Source organism: Bos indicus, chromosome 12 (genome assembly GCF_029378745.1).
Source record: "Bos indicus isolate NIAB-ARS_2022 breed Sahiwal x Tharparkar chromosome 12, NIAB-ARS_B.indTharparkar_mat_pri_1.0, whole genome shotgun sequence".
Lineage (NCBI taxonomy): Eukaryota > Metazoa > Chordata > Mammalia > Artiodactyla > Bovidae > Bos > Bos indicus.
Window position 1 is genome coordinate 32,290,741 of NC_091771.1, and position 13,306 is coordinate 32,304,046.

Genomic DNA, 13,306 nt, shown 5'->3' on the forward strand with positions numbered 1-13,306 from the left:
AATATTTCAAATGAACCGCAGTGCTTCTGGAAACATAACTCTGTTTTATCACCCCACCCTGGGGCCCTCCTGCCTCCCCCACTGACCCCCGTCTCCTCCACACTCCACACCATCTCCCCACCACCAGCTTCCTCTCACTTCCCAACTCCAAACAAAAGAGCAGCCCCTGCACAGGCAACCAGGATTGCAGGACTGCACACCCAGCCAGGGCTCCCAGCACAAACTTCTAGAATGAACAGGGGACTTAGCAGAGGGTCGGGGCACCAGCCCTATGTTTAGGAAGGCTGCGAAGACTTAGAATGTCTTCCGGAGGGTTCCAAGTGGCCAACTAATCAAAAAAAAACCCTCTGGCTGGGTCGGGGGTGCTGGGCCCTGTGTTTTTCTGTTCCATGGGGAGCTGCCTGAGGGCAGGACCACCACAGTGCCTTATGGGTAGAAGATGCGAAAGAAACAGCTAGAGTTTAATTACATTTGTGGGTCATTTCAAGAGTTGGGCTTTGAAAGGTCCCTTCCACGTGGAAGACAAAATCACCCAGTTTGCACAACAGGTGAATGGAGGTGATGCCTTCCAAAGAAAAAGGCAAACGCCGCTCTCCTCCAACCCTCCTGCCCCACTTCCCTGCTTTGTCCCCCACCACCTCCCGGGTCTTCCCGCCATGAACGTTATCAAGCTCCAAAGATCTAGAAATTTAAAACACAGGCTTCTAGTTTAGGGGAAAACTGGACACAAAACGCCTTACCTTATGACCTGAGAAAGACCTGGTGGAGGCACACAGTGGGTGCAGAGGGACAGACACGTGGCTGACTTACTGGAGGGCTGGGAGGCCTCCTTTGAGCGCCCGGGAGGATGGAGGCGGAGGAGAGGGAAGGCCGCCGGGGCAGAGGCCAGGGCGCTCAGGAGCACAGAGGCCACACCGAACACAGAGCGATTGGGAGGAGCAGTTCGGAGGCCGGACCTCCAGGTGGGAGGACGGGTGGAGGAGAAGGTGGGGCCACAAAGCGGCGGCCCACATGCCCCGCCCACCAGGGACAGTGGGGCCTCCAGGGGGTCCTGGAGCAGCATCTTGAAGGATGAGAAGTGGTTCACAGAGAAGGACCTCTTTGAGGAGACCATCTCTGTCGTACCCTCCAGACCCAGCCACCGGCCCCTTCTAGAGATACTCCATCAATATCTGTTGACGAATGGACTAAACATACTCCACACCAGTGCTGCTCGAACCTTGGCGTGCATCAGAATCACCTGGAGGGCTTGTTGAGCACGACTGCGGACTCCGTGCCCACAATCAATTTCTGAATGGGTAAACCTGAGAACAAACCGCGAAACAACGTTTCCAAGAAGCTTCCAGGGGCTGCTAGCGTTACTGGTCCCCACACCACACCTGGAGTCGCACTGGTTCACCTAGCTTATCCCCTTATCAGTTCATGCCCAGCAAATGCTCAGAGAGAAGTATTTCGAGGGGACTTGGGATCAGGAAATGAAGAATATCTTTACATTTCTATGCTGCTTTATAGTTTCCAAAATAATTTATCCTGTTTTATCCTTGCACTCTTTGACAATATTATCCCATTTTAAGGATGAAGAAGCAAGAGTCCAGAGATTTAAAACTAACTTGATTCATGTCAATGTATGGCAAAACCACTACAATATTGTAAAATAATTAGCCTTCAATTAAAATAAATGAACTTATATTTAAAAAAACTAACTTCTCAAGGAACCTTAGGAGGTAAAAGATGGAGTTGGCAAATAAATCTCACAACGGAGCTCTGTCCTCCACACGGAAGACAAAGAATTTTGAAAATAAAGTATAAACTAACAGAAATATTCCTCTCTAAATGATTTTCAGTATCACCTCCCTACAAGTTTTTAAAGGAAGTTCTGGGATTATAACACACTTTAAGTCAGACATAGGTGTATAATCAATTTGATAATGTCACTATTTTTATTATTACATAGATAAAATACCACATAAAATGAAATGCATAGATAAAATATTATTTTAACTCTCACTGGTAGTACAGTAGGTAAGAGCATAAACTCTGGAGACAAACCTCTGAGGTTCTAATCCCAGCTCTGCTGTTAATTAGCTGTATGACCTTGGGCAAGTTACTTAAACTCTATTGTCTCAGCATCCTTATTTATGAAAGAATATATAAGAACAAGGCAAAGGGGATGACAGAGGATGAGATGGTTGGATGGAATCACCGACTCAATGGACATGAGTTTGAGCAAGCTCCAGGAGTTGGAGACGGACAGGGAGACCTGCCATGCTGCAGTCCATGGGGTCGCAAAGAGTTAGACATGACTGAGCGACTGAACTGAACTGATATAAGAACAAGAGTAGTACTTAATCAGAAAGTTTTTATGAGAACTGAATGAGTCAATAGATGTAACATGTTTAGAAGGGCAGCTGGCACACACAGTAGGCAGTACACATATATGTGTGTGTAGATATATCACATATTGTATCATTATTATTACTAATGCCCTGAAGCCATTCAGCCTTCAGGCCGGGGTCAGGTAGGACCTACAGGGGGCCTTGATTCAGACCAGGACTCCTAGGTGTCAAGGCTCAGTTTTCTGACTCAGAATTCTCAAAAACAAAACAGAATCCCTCCATCAATAAGACCAGTGAGTAGGCGACCTCAGAAAAGAATGTCAGGGAAGGATTCACAGAGCAGCTGGGACCCAGCCCTGGCCACGGAGGCAGGAAAAGCCACAGCCCCAGGTGGTAGCAGTGGGGTGCAGCAGACCCGTGCCAGCCAGGAGGAGCAGGGGGTGGGAAGTGCTGGGGGTTCCTGGGTGGCTGAGCCCCCAGATGGCTGGCATCTCGCCCCTCCTGGATCTGTATACAAGGCTGGTCACCCAGCTGGGGCTAAGTTACAGTGTCCTTTCCAAGAAGCTGAAGCTGCAAATTAGACATCCAGTGACCACACAACATCATGTCCAGTGACTACTCAACACCGCATACAGTAATTACACAACACCATGTCCAGTGACTACACAAAACCGCGTCCAGTGACTACACAACACCGCATCCAGTGACTACACAACACCGTGTCCAGTGACTACACAACACCGCATACAGTGACTACACAACACCATGTCCAGTGAATACACAGCACCACATCCAGTGAATATACAACGCCATGTTCAGGGACTACACAACACCGCGTCTAGGGACTGCACAACACCACATCCAGTGAATACAGTACCAGGTCCAATGAAACACGCTGGGCTATCCCAAGGGCATCCCCAGGCCTGGGGCTGTGTGTGTGGTGGCTGGGGGGTGGGGAGCAGGTGGGGGCGGAGGTAGGTTACTACTTCCAGTGCTGGACTTCAGGAAGTTGCTTCCCAGGGTGGTTTGAGCCCCGTGCACTCCCTTTGTCTGGGCCGTTTTTCTCAGTGTTGGTGCTTAACTGACAAACCCTTGCTGTGGTCAGAGGCCCTCCTGCACAGCTTTCTTGCGTGTGGCTTTGCTAACGGTTGTGTGTGCTGCCCCCCTCAGGAAGCCCATGGGGCGTTCTGTTGTGGAATTAGGGACACAGTTCACCAAACAGTTCCTGGCCTCTGAGGCCTGATTCCCTCTTAGGAAAGGGTCCTCAGGGCAGGTGAGAATGATTCGATAAGAGCACCAGGAGGGAGACCTGCCGACCAGCAAGACAAGATTTTCCCTAAAGAGTCTGATAAACATAGAGATTTTTGTGGGATCTGCAGGACCGATGTCCAGGCCCAGTGTCTACAGAGCGTCCTGGACACTCACACACTGTATATGAAGGGTCAGCTCTAGTGCAGTCTCCTCTCACGAGAATGTTTAGACAACTGGTGGTGAAAATATGAAATCTATGTTCTTGTGGAATAATAAGCATTACTGTTTATACAGGTTAATTTGTAAAGGAAATTCTATTTACACTCAGGCTGAATTTATAAAATCTCTCTCACTGAAACTGACTCAAAATTTATGCAAAATGTAGCTGTATTTTAATTTGCATTTTATGTAATCAAGTATCCTGTCAGCAGCAGTCCAATTATACTTTCAAGTTATGAAAATCCTGCTATAATGCCATAATTGCTAAGGCAAAAGTATAAAATCTGATCACCCTCAATTCCACGGAATACTGACTCACTGGGGAAAATAAATATATTCCTATCCAATACCATATGAATTGAAATAAATACCTGCTGCCTTTTTGCAGAATGATAATTTTAGAAAAATTAAAATGCCATTCATATTTAACATCCCAGTGAGCATTTTACAGGTCACTGAGTGAGATAAAATGGATGTAATACTAAGAATAGAAATTTGGTAAAATGATATTTTTATATAATATTTTCCTAGAAGAGCTTGGATTATTATTAAAATAATAAATCCTTTGGCTTTTTAAAAATAGCCTTGTGTTCAGTCATGTCCGACTCTTTGCAACCCCATGGACTTGCCCACCAGGTTCCCCTGTCCATGGGATTTTCCATACAAAAATACTGGAGTGGGCTGCCATTTCTTACTGCAGGGGATCTTCCTGACCCAGGGATCACACCTGCATCTCTTGTGTCTCCCGCATTGGCAGCCAGATTCTTTACCACTGTGCCATCTGGAACATCCCCAAAATAGCCTTATTGATACCTAATATGAATACACACCATAAAATTTACATCCTGTAAAGTCCACCCATTTTTACAATGGAGTTTTAGTGAATGTATAGAGTTGTATAACTATGACCATAATCTAATCTTAGAAATGCTTCCATCACCTAAAGAAAAAACTTTTCTATTCACAATCCTTCCCCATTGCCAGCTCCTGGTCTAAGTAAGCATCATCTACTTTTTGTCTCCATATAGTTGTCATTTGGGGATGGCTCTTATAAATGGAAAAACAATACATGTTCCTTTGTGACTGGCTTCTTTCACCGACCATCACGTTTCTGCAGTTCATGAGGCAGCAAACCTGCTCCCCTGCCACCTGCCCCTGGGTCCACCCTCTGGCAGCTCAGCCTCCCTGGCCCAGTGTCGGCTTGGGGCTCTCCCAACCTCCTGCCCACGCTGAATCCCTGCCGTCCCGCATTTTCTTTTCCAACTCTGTCACGTTCACTGTATGAATGTGTCTCTCAGTCTGGGTGTATACTTTCACTAATGCCAGCACCAGTGGAAAGAAAAACACCTTTGGGCTTCCTTGGTGGCTCAGATGGTAAAGAGTCTCCCTGCATATGGGAGACCCGAGTTCCATCCCTGGGTCAGGAAGATCCCCTGGAGAAGGGAATGGCAACCCACTCCAGTATTCTTGCCTGGAGGAACCCATGGAGAGAGGAGCCTGGAGGGCTACAGTCTGTGGGGTCACAGAGAGTTGGACACTTGGGAAAACAGGTGTCCCCCTCTGCGGCAGCCCCGCAAGCGTGCAAAGCTCCCATGGGAGCCCCCTGGCCACACTCGGGGAGTCCAGCAAGAAGCGAGAGCCTGGCCTAATCAGGTCTGGGGAGTGATGCACCCTCTGCTGTAACTTGGCAGCCAACTCTCCCCGACTTGAGAGAGCAAGTGAGCTGGTGGCCAATTAGCAAAGGAGTAACTTCAAATCCATTCTAATCTGCAAACAGTAAAGTCAGTGGCAACGTTTGACTTAAACTATTGCTAGTGTAAAACACTCACCTACACCAGTGGATCCTGACACGATGGCTGAGTGTGAAAGGGGATACTAGAAGTTGTGAAAGGCCATCAGTCACAGCCTATAAAGGACGCAGCAGAAATGTGGGGCGGGGGAGGGGGCTTCCCTGGTGGTACAGCGATAAAGAATCCGCCTGCCAGTGCAGGAGACACGGGTTCCATCCCTGGTCCGGGAAGATCCCACATGCTTCAGGGCAGTTCTTCTCCTCATTAGTTCTCATTATTCTGTTGCATGCCCTCATAGTGATCATTTAAAGATACAATTATAATTACACATGGACCTGTTGTATGATGTCTGATTCTTACAGTAAGATTCATGTGAAAGTGAAAGTGAAGTCGCTCAGTCATGTCCAACTCTTCGCGACCCCATGGACTGCAGCCTACCAGGCTCCTCCGTCCATTGGATTTTCCAGGCAAGAGTACTGGAGTGGGATGCCAGTGCCTCCTCTGGCCTGAGGTTAATCATGTTTTTATCACAAAATACAAATGGCGGCAATGGGGAGAGATTCAATTGCATGCCTAATTCATGGGGGGAAAAAAAGTACCTGCAAAAAATTTTTCTATAGTTAGATAGTTTTTGTTTTTTATGGAGAATAAAAATTCAAATAAATGAAAAGTGTACACAGAGAATTTAAATAACAAACAAGCTTGATCTAAATTGATATATTCATATACACAACTTTATATCCATTAAAAAAGCCTGGCATACTATAGAATAAAATGAAAATATCTTGGTAGATCTTGATTTAAAGAGGAAATGAAATATAAAATTTCAAAGTATTTAGATATGAGTGCATTACATGTTATCAAAACATTTGACCATGATAGTCATAAAAACCCATCAACCACGTACAGAAAGTTAAAGAAGTGTTTAAGACTGGGTGTTCTAGTTCCTTGTGAACTTTCTGTTTTAGAGGCAGCAAGGTCAACCCAAGGTTATACATGTTTGATGGTTTAATAATCCTTGGACAATTCTTATGATGAATATGGGCTTCCCAAGTGGCACTAGTGGTAAAGAACTTGCCTGCCAATTCAGGAGACTCAGGCTCTATGCCTGGGTCAGGAAGATCCCCTGGAGAAGAGAATGGCTACCCACTCCAATATTCTTACCTGGAGAATCTCATAGACAAGGGAGCCTGGTGGGCTATACTCTATGGTGTCAGAAGAGTCAGACACGACTGAGCAACTGAGTATACACACATGCGTGATGATTATACAGAATGTCAGTTGCAGTTATAGAGTCCATAACATGGTAATTAGCACAAAAGTTTGGAGACCCAGCTATTACCCCTTTACAGACACTGAGCTTCCCTGTGACTTTTTTCATAAATAGTTTATAAACTGTTCATGCTTCTAATTCAGCAGGCATGCTACTGAGCATAGCAATTTGTTTCAACAAAAGATGCTAACCTCAGAGAGCTTCCCAAGTGGTTTAGAAAGTTTCCTGCTAAAATTGTGACCCAGCACCTGTGGTCTCTGGTTAAGGACTGTCAGCTCCAAAAGAGCAGAGAGGGGGGAAACATCTAGAAGACATGAAATCCTGCAGCAGAGCTCCTACAGTTTATTCAGAGACCCCCATCTGAAAAGGCTTAGGTGTGTGCTTCACAGCCCACAACAGAGTCTTAATGTGCATTAAAGAAATGCAGGTCCGAGGCTGACCTCTCTGCAGGACGCAGGGACCAAGGGTCCCAGCCTTGAAGGTGCTGACACTGTAGAGGGTGGGATGTGCCAACGTCCAAGTAAATGCACTAGGAGACAGAAAAATAAATGGCACAGAACAAGCATACGAAAAATAACGGGATCTGAAGAACGGAGAAACCCACCCACTTGGGTGAAGGGAGGTTTCCGTGAGGACAGGGTGCTGGGCTGGATTCCAGAAAGAGGGCAGGGTGTGAATGGCAGACACAGAAAACACAAGGAAGATAGGAGCAAATCATGGTCTGGCTGCTTGGCAGAGGAGGGTGAAGAGGGTTAAAGCTGTAAAGATGTTTGGTTTCAATCGACAGACAGATAAGAAAATCCACATCAGGATGTCCCTGGTGGTCCAGTGCTTAACAGTCTGAGCTTCCACTGCAGGGGCATGGGTTCGATCCCCATTCGGGGAACTAAGATCCCACAAGCCTTGTGGTGCACTCTAAAGATAGAGAAATAAATAATATACTTTTAAAAGGGAAGAAAAAAGAAAAAAAAAAAGAAAATCTGCTTAAGAGTTATCCAAAGACAGGAAATGAAACCCTGTGGGCCCCAGGGGATTAGAGTTGTCTTTATTCTGGGCAGCTATGTGCTCAGTTTTATTTTCTTGGGCTCCCAAATCACTGCAGATGATGACTGCAACTATGAAATTAAAAGACGTTTGCTCCTTGGAAGAAAAGCTATGACAAACCAAGACAGCATATTAAAAAGCAGAGACATTACTTTGCCAACAAAGGTCTGTCTAGTTAAAGCTACAGTTTTTCCAGTAGTCAGGTATGGGTGTGAGAGTTGGACTACAAAGAAAGCTGAGCACAGAATTGATGCTTTTGAACTGTGGTGTTGGAGAAGACTCTTGAGAGTCCCTTGGAGTGCAAGGAGATCAAACCAGTTAATCCTACAGGAAATCAACCCTGGAATATGCATTGGAAGGACTGATGCTAAAGTGAAGCTCCAATACTTTGGCCACTTGATGCAAAGAGTCAATTCATTGGAAAATACCTTGATGCTAAGAAAAATTGAGGGCAGGAGGAGAAGGGGATGACAGAGGATGAGATGGTTGGATGGCATCACTGACTCAATGGACAGGAGTTTGAGCAAGCTCTGGGAGAGAGTGAAGGACAGGGAAGCCTGGAGCGCTCCAGTCCATGGGGTCGAAAAGAGTTGGACGTGACTGAGCAACTGAACAACAACAAATGTGCTCAGCTAAAACCTGGGAGAGGAGAATGGATATCCAATTAGTTTCTCTGCCCCAAGTGCCCTCTGACACCCAGCAAATCTCCCACGTTGACCGCAAACTGTCATGGCGGATGGACCATTCTGCTGTAGGTCCTGCCTTGGTCCAGTGAGCTGAGAACTGGAGAGGGTCTGCAGGCTGGACATTTGGACTGTGAGGCTCCCCTCTCAGGGGTCATGTCCAGGAGCCAAGATGGAAAAAGGAGTCTGGGCAGAACAGACAAATTGAGCAGCTTGTCAACTACAAAAGGCTAATGGATCATCGCAGAGGGTGAGAAACCCTGCAGTGGAAACTCACAGTCCATTTCAGCAGGCAGGCCGTGCAAAATCACCGGCAGTGTCTCCAGCAAGGCACTGGTGTGAACAGAGCTTTTTACTAAAACGAGATTATCCTGGCAGCAGTGTGTGGGCTGACTTGGAATAAGGTGGGATGGAGCAGCCCTTGCATGAGGCCAGACGAGATTGAACTTGACCTTGAGCAGAACTTTAGGAACTATTAAAGATGCAAAGGCACTTAGAGCAACAGGGGGTAGCTGGCAATATAATGGCAAGAGAGGAGTAAGAAAATCTATAAAAAGAATCACAAATTCAAAATCATGCCAGTTTGGGCATGTAGCAGCATTGATTATGATGGGAGTGTCATATACACCACCATATGGAGACGTGTATTCATAGCAAGACTGCCATTCTTTTTCATTATTATTTTAAACTTTTTATTTTGTATCAGGGTATAGCTGATTAACAATGTTGTGACAGTTTCAAGTAGACAGTGAAGGGACTCAACCACACACAGACATGTATCCATTCTCCCACAAACTCCCTTCCCATCCAGGCTGCCACACAACATGAAGCAGAGCTCCCTGTGCTATACAGTAGAACCTTGTTAGTCATCCATTTCAGATATAGCACTGTGTACATGTCCATCCCAAACTCCTTAACTATCCTTCCCGCTGGCAGCCATAAGTTCATTCTCTAAGTCTTCGAGTCTCTTTCTATTTTGTACATTCATTTGTATCAGTTCTTTTTAGATCCCACATATAAGAGATGTCATACGATATTTCTCCTCCTCTGACTTCACTCTGTATGACCATCTCTAGGTCCATCCACGTTGCTGCAAATGGCATTATTTCATCCTTTTTTAATGGCTGAGGATACTCCCATTCTTGAGAACAATATTCATTATACCATGTGTCAGAAAGCAGTAAAGTCTGTAATCGATTCTATAAAACACTTTTATTCAAAATGTTAGGAAGTTTTGTGTTCACTTGAGAGGTACGCTTAGGTATCTGGAAGATTAACATCTCTTATACAAAGAATTTCATTTCCAAAATAATAATTAAATGAGTCCTCACCAAACTGGAAATCGTTATGCTGTCAAATATATGCATTTGTTGTTGTTGTTGTTGTTCAGTCGCTTAGTTGTGTCTGACTCTTTGCAGGCTCATGGACTGCAGCATGCCTGCATTCCCTATCCTTCACCATCTCCTGAAGCTTGCTCAAACTCATGTCCATCGAGTCAGTGATGCCATCCAACCATCTCATCTTCTCATCCCTTCTCTTCCTACCTTCTATCTTTCCCAGCATCAGGGTCTTTTCCAATGAGTCAGCTCTTTGCATCAGATGGCCAAAGTATTGGAGCTTCATCTTTAGCATCAGTCCTTCCAATGCATATTCCAGGGTTGATTTCCTTTAGAATTAACTGGTTTGGTCTCCTTGCAGTCCAAGAGACTCTCATGAGTCTTCTCTAGCACCACAGTTTGAAAGCATCAGTTCTTCAGTGCTCTGCCTTCTTTCTGGTCCAACTCTCACATAAGTATACAACTACTGGAAAAACCATAGCTTTGACAATATGGACCTTTGGTAAAGTGATGTCTCTGCTTTTTAATATGCTGTCTAGTTTGGTCATAGCTTTTCTTCCAAGGAGCAAGTGTCTTTTAATTTCATGGCTGCATTTACAGGACAGCAGTTGGATGTACAGGTCACATTTACCCTGCTCAACATACAATAGAAAGCACAGCTCTATAGACCCAAGCTCAGCATTTTAAAACTCCAGCTAAATAAATGTATGAAACCCATTCCAAGAGAGTCCAGCCTCTTACATATGGTAGAAATGCAGCTAAATAATACACAATGCCTTGTGTGATATAGGACATTCAACGTCAGCCCTGGGTAATCATACCTATTGAACAGTGTGGGTTTCCCATTGAGAAGCTAGAGTTTACATGACTCTCCTTTGAAAGACTAATTTCCACAACATTTCCATCCTTGAATAGAAAACATGGACTAACAGAATGACAGGAACATAGAGCGCATGTACAGAAATCTGTGGCCATCTCTTTTGCTCACAAAGAGATACAATGAACAATACCATGCTCTAAATTTAAAGAAATACACATATGAAAAGATAAGGGGAGGTGTCTTTGGTAATTTTGAATAAAAACTTGGAAAACTATCCTAGAATGGCTGAAAGCAAAATACAAAGAAAGTTCTAGAAATCTGAGCCTCTGTATCTGACTGCCAAAGTAGTCCCCCATTTCCAATAGAGATTTTTTTTTTTAAACATCCCTCACAGATTATTTTTGACTCAGCCAAGCAGGGAGTCTATTTTAAAGCTCCCAATTTGAAAGTCATGGAAGCTTTATAAAGTTCTCCACCTGCATCTCTTTTTAGGAACAGGCCATTATCCTCTAAAAGGATGAAAACGTCTAGCATATAAAAACTTTGTTAAGCTGTCACTATCAATAGGATAAAAAAAAAAATAACAGTTGACAAAGAAGAAACAAATTGCATCTTCGAATCAGTTTTCTTAAAGCTGTTGTTAAAAGCTATAACCTCCAACGTTAACTAAATTTAAACCCCCTCTGACCTTCGTTGTAGCCCTTAACCTTTTCTTTCTTCTGCTTCCTGTGGCCGCTGCAGAAAACTGGCACAGGCCTTGGAAAAGCGTTCTCTGCAGCACACAAAGGCCCAGCTTTCCTGCTCCCCCGCCAGGAGGCCCCAGATCAACCGAGGGGTCAGCACCTGTGCAGAGAAGCAGGTGACAGTGGCCTAGAGCAAGCTGTAAGAGTGTCTGCCCTTCAAAGATCGCGCTGCAGCGTCAGGCATTCAAGCCACTAAAGTTCAGGTTTTCTTTGTGAACACAGACTTTAAACAAATTCATCTATTGCTGTTCAACTGACTGTAAAATTGGTAGTTTTACTGTTGCAAAAAAAGAAAGAAAAGAAGAAAAACTGAGAGCTTTCATTTCCACTTTGCTAAGGTCATGGATACATCCCAGGCTGCCAGCAAATCACCCTTTAAAATCTTTGCAACTGAACAACTTGCAGGGGAGAAAGCAGCCAATGACAGAATCGCACAGTGGGACTGTACGTGTTCCTCCCTGCAGTGAACAGATCAAACTCCGCAGCCGAGGACTCTCCAAGATGGAATGATCCATTTTTAATTCCATGTCCCTCAAAGATGGGAAGTGGCAGGAGCACAAGTTTGTTTCACCACTAACATTATATTTGCTGTTAGCCCTGACTTCTTTAAGCAGCCTTGTAACTAGAAGATCTCATGTGAGTGTTTAAACACATTAGTGGATTTTATCACAGAGAATACTCATGACTTGGTCCTGCTTTAGGCTGACTTCACAGTACAAGACAATGCACGTTTCTTAAGGTTTTCTGCACCAGCTCTTCGTGTTTCTACACGACGTCTCATGATGGTAACAGAAATTATTTTCATCAAGTATTTCAAAATGACCAAAGTTAACTGACTCACTCCTGAATGGAACATCTTTGAAATGGAAGCATATGGCCCTGTTGTTTCTCCAAAGGAGAATTTTGAACTGATTTTCTGCTTTATTTGGTTGCATAACAGGCTTTCTCACAGACAATTAAAGGACCTTTCATATATAAACATGTTTTACTTAGCAGACCTGTTGTTGAGTCCGACTCTGTTGTTGAGTCATGTCTGACTCTGCAACCTCATAGACGCCATGCATGCCAGGCTTCCCTGTCCTTCACCATCTTCCAGAGCTTGCTCAAACTCATGTCCATTGAGTCGGTAATGCCATCCAACCATCTCGTCCATGTATTGGCAGACATGAGAACTTTTTAAAAAATATTCATCACGATTTCATTCGACAAATTTGTTTTGGTCATTCCCAACCACTGTCATGTTTCAATTATTGGTGTTATCACTTTTTTCCCTTGACCACATCACACAGCTGTGGAATCTTAGTTCCTGGACCAGGGATCGAGCCAGTGCCCTCTGCAGTGAAAGTGCAGAGTCTTAATCACTGGATCGCCAGGGAAGTCCGGTGCCATCACTTCCAATAAGAGAAACGATTAATCTGGAATATAATGTTATGGGAAACTTTTCACGTGGTAAAGAAATTTATTCTGAATCTAATAATAGTTTAAGAGTATGTGAAAGGTTTTGACGTAGATGTGGTCACCAGATGGTGCAGCTCTTCTGAGGAACCAGCAGAAGTAGCTGCCGGATGGATTTAGGTTCGTAAAGGAGGAGTCCCTGAGCCCCTTAAAACACTGAGATGAGCTCCTGACGGAGGGCTGGGTCTGCTTGCCTGGGTTTTGGTGCTCTGTTTTTTAAGTGTCTAGCTGATTACATGTTCAGAATGGATTCATCGCAGTCCTTCCTGGGGATAATGGTAGAGATGTCATAAGAAGGCTTCCAGCTTTCAGGTGTTAAGAGCTAAGGTTTTGAAGTCACACTTTGTCAGCCAGT